This window comes from Miscanthus floridulus, chromosome 18 (assembly GCF_019320115.1).
Source record: "Miscanthus floridulus cultivar M001 chromosome 18, ASM1932011v1, whole genome shotgun sequence".
Classification (NCBI taxonomy): Eukaryota; Viridiplantae; Streptophyta; class Magnoliopsida; order Poales; family Poaceae; genus Miscanthus; species Miscanthus floridulus.
The window spans coordinates 10,844,254-10,852,783 of NC_089597.1; the positions used below are offsets into that span (position 1 = coordinate 10,844,254).

General features: G+C 41.9%; 1 pseudogene; it reads left to right on the forward strand.

Moving 5' to 3' along the window:
* The first annotated feature begins 7,408 nt into the window (after positions 1-7,408).
* LOC136523282 (UV-B-induced protein At3g17800, chloroplastic-like) lies at positions 7,409-7,954 on the forward strand (annotated as a pseudogene).
* Positions 7,955-8,530: the final 576 nt, after the last annotated feature.

Below are 8,530 nucleotides of genomic sequence, written 5' to 3' on the forward strand. Positions count from 1 at the left end.
CCTGGTAAGGCACACCACAAGGAAGATGCGGGCAGCGATCAACCATGCGCCTTCAATGATCCCATCCACCGCATCATTAGGTGTCGCCGCACCACACACTATCTAGCCGACGCTCACGATAGGTATGGTTGTGCCTACAAGCTATATTGACGGCCCACCAGATCACAAGTTTCCCCATTATCTCAACAAGCGGCGGACGTTCACCAAAATTCTCCAGGCTTGATGAGTTGGATGTGGCACCACCACCAACACCAGCACCTCATCTGTTCTGTTATTTGTTTTGGTGTTGCTGGACAGGCCCAGCATACTGGTTTACTTCTACCCGAAGCTAGCTATTGGGCTCTTCCCATGGGATCTAGGATAAGTCCGAGATGTAAAGGTTTAACCCGTGGTTGCAAGGGAGGGAGAGATGTTATGTGGGGGCGCCAGTACTAAAGGCGCTCTAGGGCTGGAGATGCAGCCAGAGCGGTATCTCAGGGGGTGCCCACACAGCAGCCGCTAGCTAACTGTAATCAATGAGGATTAGAGTTATGGTTGAGAGATTAGAGTTAATGATGGGAAGACAAACGAGGAGCTAGAGGTTGGGCACCTCTATTTATACCCTATAACCAGCCTATGATGAATCAAGCAATGAACAACAAACAATTCAGTTATCCCCAAATATGTTAGAACCGGTGGTGACCATCGAGTTCTCGATCTTGGAGCTGGCTTGCATCTGGCCCAGCTCGTTATGAGCCTACGCTCCCACAGGTCCTAGGTCCACCGGAGCTGACAACATAATAAGGCCTTTGGGCCTTACTCACCCAAAAGATTAGCCTAATAGGTGGGGGTTTCTCCCGCCTTATATGTTGTGTGTAGCACCCGGTTTTAAGAACAAAACCAGATACACACCATATGTGAGCCTAGGAAGTCAAATCTCACATATAGCTACAAATAAGGGTAATATCAATAGACAATGCTCAATTATATAACGTACTTAGTATAGAGAGTATAACCTTAGAGTATAGAGAGCGGAAAGACAACTCCGATCTTCAAGTGAAGACTCCAATTCCACAGGGACAACTGACTGGTTGATCACAAGCCTAATTCCTTCAAACTCTAGCAATCTGGTACCCATCCGGGATTTTTCCAAATATGTGTAAAATAAAGCAAGCGTAAGTACATGTCGTACTCAACAAATATAACATGGGGTTCATGAGGCTCAAAAGGCTGACACTGGTTAACTGTGATTTGCTTTTAATGAGTCATCTTTTAGCAATTGGGTGACAACAAGTTTATTCATAAGCCCATAAACACATGACCAGGTAAACATGAATAATGAATAGCATAAATAATTAACCATTAGTGAGCATCTTCATCATCCATATCATTAATGTTCATCATCTATTCCGTAAGGGTTCCAAGGCCGCTCATGACCGTGAGCATGGCTGATGTATCAGTTTTACACTCTGCAGAGGTTGTATACTTTCACTGTGAGTCGTGATTTACCCTTTTGCTCGAGGTAATCAGCCTCTTGACCCACTACCAAGGAAGGTCGGCAGGGTTCACTATAAAGCCTTTCAAAGGTTCGTCTAACAAGTTAGGGCCATTAGATTCACTCGGCAAACAGATGTAGAGCCCCCCTTCCCGATGGCACATTGACGCACAGCCTATACACAAGGGGACAGAGGCCGCACTATACCCGATTCGTCAAGCCATTCTTACACCAATAAAGGTAACCACTAACAAGCTAGAAAAGGTCCTCATACTGAGTTAAAGCCAGAGCCATATAGCCCTCACAGTTGTACTATGAGTCCCGGATGATCACTTATAGATAAGTCCTTAGTGAGAGGAATCTAGAGCACCATAAATAGCCCAATGCTCTAGCCCCCTTATTCTATATTGCTAAAAAGCATCTTTTAATGTTTATTGCATATATCATTAGTCAAGTTACAAGATCATGATTGTAGTTGAGCACTAGCATCATACTACCCAATGCAATAGCCCAAATGTATGAAGATACAGGGTAACAAAGTACTAGGAAATCCTTAGTGGCAGTCAAGGTAGACACATGCATTATGAATTAAATGATTAAAGGTGTATAGGACAACAAGGAAGATCTCATGCTATACTTGCCTTAAAACACCGATCCTTCGGTAAGCTTTAATCTTCAGCGTTCTTCTTCTTGATCACCACGTATATCTCACCGTCTAGAAGAAATCATAAAGCACCACACAAGCATCCATACAATCATACACGAAGCAAATAATAGATCTATATTAAAATAGTACACCAAACATAAAATCAAGATGAAAAGTTTGTACAACGAATCTACGTCTCACTACGAACACATAGACGCGAAAAACACGCTAATCGGAGCTACGGTTAAAAAGATACAACTACCAATAGATTTACTCATAAAACTATTAGCTTCATGTGTCTTAATGGTATAAAAACATATATAAGATATTTTAGAGATTATAATTTAAGTTAAATTTAGATTTGATTTATAAAACTAAAGTGAAACAAATCATATTCTATTTATATAATCCAGTTGCATAATTGTTATTTAAGATATGATTCAAACCATGAAATTCCAGTATTAGTGACATGATAAGCACTGTTACTAACGCGTAGATCTTGACGCTATGAATTTAACGCAACTTGAATGGACTAAAACGGATCTAAGGCACAGAAGATATGATTTAAACAAGATTTCTTTTAATCGAATAATAGATTAAATCTAATCACAAATTTTAAAAGTTAAAAATATACTGAATAGTAGTATGAACACGTAGATTATGAAATTACGAACCTAACACAATTTGAACGGATCAAATCGGAGTTAAAACGGAAAAGTTATGGCTAAAACAAAATCAGTGGCAAATATGTAAATAGCTGAAAACGTATTTTAGACTTAACCTAAACAAAATGCGCTTTCAAATGAAGAAAACAAAATCTGTAAACTGTTTTGGAATGCGGGTTTATTTTCCGAAAATATAGGGTCTCTTTAGCAAAAAGAACAGCGAAGGGGTATGTTTTAATCTGGGCCATCGATCTAAAAACGGACGGCTCAGGATGATGCGTATTTCTATTGTATTTCAAGGTTTATTTTCTTAAAGAAAAACGGCTACAAAACTCATGCATGATCTCATATGACGTCATCAAGCTAGCAGATCGGCACAGCTCACGCCGGTGGTGCCATGGCCGGTGCTTCGACGCAGCAGCGATCTTGCGCATGTGTGCAGAGGGAGCGCACGGAGCTGCTCACTCATCTCGGCTGTGGCCTGTGGGTCAGGCACCGCTAGAGCAGCCAGCACCGGTGAAGAAGGCCGGCACGGTGATCGTACGTCCATGGGTATATAACGGCGAGAGCTCACAGGCTTAACACGAACGGAGCCTAGAGACCTCGGTTTCCTGCGTCTAAGTGTATGGGAAGACACAGAGCAACAAGGAGAACTCACCAAGGGAATTTTAGATGGCAGACAACGGACGGAAACAGAGCGAGGCAACGCAGGGCTCGGCGGTGCGATGGCGACCTTCCTTGAAGCAAAAGCCGGTGCGGAGTCCTTGGCAGCAGGGAGGCAGCAAACGGCGAGCACGGCGACAGAGACGGCTTCAGCGGGCGTCTCGATGATTTCGGCAAGATCCGATCCAAAGGCGGCAGCGCAAGGTAGCTAGGGCAAGGAACGACACGGCGACTTCGGCTTCTTCACGGCGGAGCTCGGACGGCGAAGCTGGAGCACGGGAAGGCGTGGCGGCTGCGCTGGGGCTCGGTGGGGAACAAAACGGGAGCGGAGGCTCCCTATTTAAGGGCCGTCTAGCTTGACAGGCACGGCAGCGGATGGAGACGTGGACGGGGCGGACATGGTCTCTGTGCGAGTCCGTTTCGACGACGAGCAGGGATAGAAGGCAGAGCTGACGAGCGGGGTCGGGCGGTCGGTGAGACAAGGCGAGGAACGGCGCAGCGCAGCAGCTTCGGGCTGGGCCGGTCGCAGAAGTGGCCTGCGGGCAACGCTACTTGGCCACGCGGAGAAGGAGGGAGTTGGGCCAGGCGTCGACTGGGCTGTGGCCTGGCTGTCTGCTGGACTGCATGGGGAAAAGAGAGAGCGGCCGAGCTGCTGCTGGGCTGCCTTGCTGGGCTGTGCGGAGCGGGTGCGGAAGCAGGCCGGGCTGAAACCGAGAGGGAGAGCTGGACTGAGGGAGAGAGAGGCCGGGGTGGGCCTTCGGGCCAGATAGCGAAAAGAGGAAATTTTCCATTTTTTTCCAAAACCAATTTCAAATCTAAGTTAAATCAAATTCAAATAGAGTTTTGAATATACTTTTTAACTCAAATAAAAATGGAAAATTTTAGTAGGCTTTCAAAAATAAAGTTTATAACTTTTTAAATTCTTTTATTTTCAAATTTTATTTTCCATTCTTTTCTTTTGTTTCATAGCCATTTTTAATTTATTTCCAAAAGCAATTTAAACCATTTTGAATCTTGAGTCAAAACCACACAACCAAATAAATCAAATGCAAGGGCATATATGCACAAACATGTTGCTAAACCTTATGATGAATTTTAATTTGATGAAAATTTTATTTCCCTATATTTCATGAGCACAAAAGTTCTAAATTAAATCTTTTTATACCTATTTTCAAAAGAGGCAAATTTTAGGGTGTTACATTGTGCTCCCCCACCATCGCTACATGATATGGGACTAAACCCCAACAATCTCTCCCTTAGTCACACATCGGGGTGCCCCCGCCATATATATATATATATATATGTATATATATATATATATATATATATACATATATATATATATATATATATGTGTGTGTGTGTGTGACGCTCAAGATTTTTTTTATCGGGTTTAGCTTTTCTGACCTTGGATGGCTCTGGTACCAATTGTTGGAATCGGTGGTGACCACCAAGTTCTCGATTTTGGAGCTGGCTTGCAGCCGGCCCGGCTTGTTACGAGCATGCACTCCCATAGGTCCCAGGTTCACCGGAGCTGACAACATAATAAGGCCTTTGGGCCTTACTCACCCAAAAGACTAGCCTGGTAGGTGGGGGCTTCTCCTGCCTTATATGTTGTGCTCCCCCACCATCGCTACAGGATATGGGACTAAACCCCAACAAAATATTCTAGTCTACCTCCACGCCGACTTTGCTCGGCCTTACTCTTGGCAATGGTTATCCTTCCTATCCCCGATATGAACTAAGGATCATAGCATGCTGTGATCACAGATTGCCGTTCCGTTTTATATCCAGTTCCATTTTGGATTCTAACTTTTAATTTGTGTGCTAAAAAATCAAAAGGAATTATTACCCCCTTATTTGCAAAGAGTGCGATTCAAGTGACAGATCTTATCCAAGAGGAGATCCATTAAAAAAATTACATTTGTACTTCAGTTACTTGTGTGAACTGTGAAGCATGTCTGTGGAATGTTAGATTTATGGACTACAACCAATAGCATTTAATTTCCGAAAATACAAACACTTTGCTCTTTTTTCTAATCTTGCCATCAGCTAGGAAGTACATGAGTTCTTACTTCCATGCCTTGGTTTTTATAGATTGAAAAATTTACCAAAGAGACATTGAGTTCTTATATTGATTACCTATTTTTCTATTTGAGCAATCTCGAAATTGATGTCATCAGCCACATGTAATATGTGCAAACTTAAATCTTTGGGAGAACAGTTTCATGAACCTGAGGTTTTTCTCCATTTATGTCTGCATAATTCAGCAGCCCAAAACGTAGAACATTATTCTCGGTGTGTTATTCCATTTAACAGCCGCAAGGTGATGAGGCAATTGGTTTGGTTCAGTCTTCCTTTGCTTATTGATTTTAACAGTTCTGCAATAAGACTTCTCTGCTGAAAATGGATGCACTAGCAATTTATTGGTAGTTTCAAAATCCAAAGTTATGATCACTGACAAACGTGGTGATTTTTCTATCCATGTTACAGGATGCATGGTTCTGCCAAACATGGTGATTTTTCTATCCACCTATTATTAAATACATGTGATGCCTCTCGGAATGCCTTTTACTTTAGAAGAGTGGCTACAAAGAATTTTAGAGTTTTTTATCTATGCCACAAGCTCCAAAGTTCATATATATGTCATTGTGGTCAAGTGTTTAGGAATTTTCTTGCAAAATATGGCTGTAGGGTGCAGCCTAATGGTTAAGGTGATTCTCCTTTCCTGTCATAGAATCTCCATGAGAACACCGAATTTGTTTGAAGAACGAGTGAAAAAACTTTCACATTATTTTGATAAGAATATGTGTTCTTGTTTGACACAATAGACATGCTTGAACTTTGGAACCTTTATGCAAGCTCTGAACCTACACAAGCAAAACTCAGAATTCCCATCTGCTACAACAAGAAGATACATGTGGTACCTCTGTGTTTGTGAGGAATTAAACATTTTCAAAAGTCTGGAAGTGCAGATGTAGGTTCTATAGTTATGGCATTCACAACAATGACCACTCACAACTCTGTTCCCATCTTGGATCAGAAAGACCTTAAAGTCCAATACAGTCTGGTTTGGTAGGATATGGTCTTGGAAATGTCATATTCATAGATGAGGTAATTTCAAAAATCGCAAAAATACTGATATCCAAAAATCGCAAGTTGCAGGTAATTTAATTGTTGGTCAACTGATCTTTGATTGATTGCAATAGCTTCGGAAGAGCGTTCATTATCTAAAAAAAAGATTTGGAACGGCATTGTATTCTTGCGATCATCAGGTACGAGCAGATTAAGATTTCACAATTACTTTTTGCAGGGTTTGGTTTTCTGGAGTAGGAAAGGGAGGTAGAGGTGGACACCAGGGTTCAGCGATACCACCGCAAGAAAGCACGCCTACTGGAAGAGGTAACTGATCAATATATGATGATTTGGCTTTACCAAACACGAAAAGCACAGAACTGCATAGCATGGCATAGCTCGTGCTCTTGTTTGTTTCCTGTTCAATCTGTGTTGAGTTATCCAATTGTGTATCTAGAGACCGAGCATAACAGACTGTCACATAGGAATTGTATAGCTGTCAAGCTATCAAGACCGGCTGACATGCACATGGTGCATCCAGCGCAGATTAACTCTTGTACTTTATGGATGTTTTTTACATCCTTAAGCATTATGTGGGGTTAGAATAAATCTGCAGAGTTGTTTGCGGGAGATGGCTTGTCAATCTTGTGATGCGTAGACAGGAAAAGGACAAACTATACCCTTTTTCATTGAGATGGAGTGACTGTAGTTCATATATGAGCCACTGATAGTTGTGATTTAGAATTGTTTGGTGAGCCATAATGTAGCTTCCTATAAAATGGGAATATTCAAAATTCATGTGAAAGTTCAATTTTGTTTACTTCTAACAATGAACTAATTGTTTCCTGTGACTTGGACTGTTGGAGGAATGTTGTCTAATTTCCCATGTTTTCTAGAAATAGGCGGATTGCTGAAGTAAAGGAGAAGGAATAGATAAGGACTTTGGAGGAGATACTCTTATGCTCTGGTTGTTCAGAAGTTTGTTGAAGCTGGTGTTTCTTTGGTTCCAGCACTCTCACACTCCGTCGATTCTTCTGGAGGAGTTGACCACTGGGCAGAAATTGTGGAAGAAAAGCTTCAACATTTGCACTCGCCTGAGGCCTATGAAATGACCGAGAATCATCTTGCTCTCATTCTGGGGCAGCGTCAAGGTGATGCCATTATTGCAGCCATATGTAAGCTCCAAGTTGACCAGGTCTATGCTGCACCTGTGATGTATGGTTATTTCCTGAAGAGATTTGATCAGAGATTTCAGCTAGAGAAGACCATGAAGAGCCTCCCTTGGGGATCAGAAGAGGAAGATGGTGCTTTGAATCAAGTTATGATGACTGACTAGATGCCTTCAGCTCAGGCTTCTATCATCCAGAGATAGGCTCATGGACTGCATCTGATTTCAGCACAGGAGGGCCTAGACAATCTTCTGGTTTCTGACTTTTGGTGCAATAACAGATCAATATGTTTTTGTGACCTAAAAAGGAGCAATTAACTGAAGAAATGTTAGATCTCATAAACAGTAATATGAACACAGCGCATCAAGCAGATCAATTCATGGTTAGCAGTTAGGGCTTAAGGCGCTGCAGTTGTCATACTAGGATCATGGCCATGCGTTGTATTCTACGATTAGAACCTATGCCATGTCATTCTTTGATAGTTAGTTATGTATGACTGCTATTGATTTATTCTGACTTTATTCAAGCCTCCTTGACTGATGAGCATTGCTATTTGACATTTTGTCATATTCTCTTTGTTTATGGCATCGTAACAGACCATTGGGCTAAAGCCAATTGTGTGATATTTTCCAGCAAAACCTAAGCTGTTCCAGTTGAATTTATATTGTTAGTTAACAAATGAATCTTATTAAATGTGCAATGTTCAATCTCTTTCGGTTTGGCTTTTCATGGTTCTCACTGGATGGCCACCTTGTGGCAAAGATGGTGTCATACTGCTTCGTCATGCTCTTCTTGTTGGTACTGTTATAATCTACTTACACTACTACAGAATGGACTT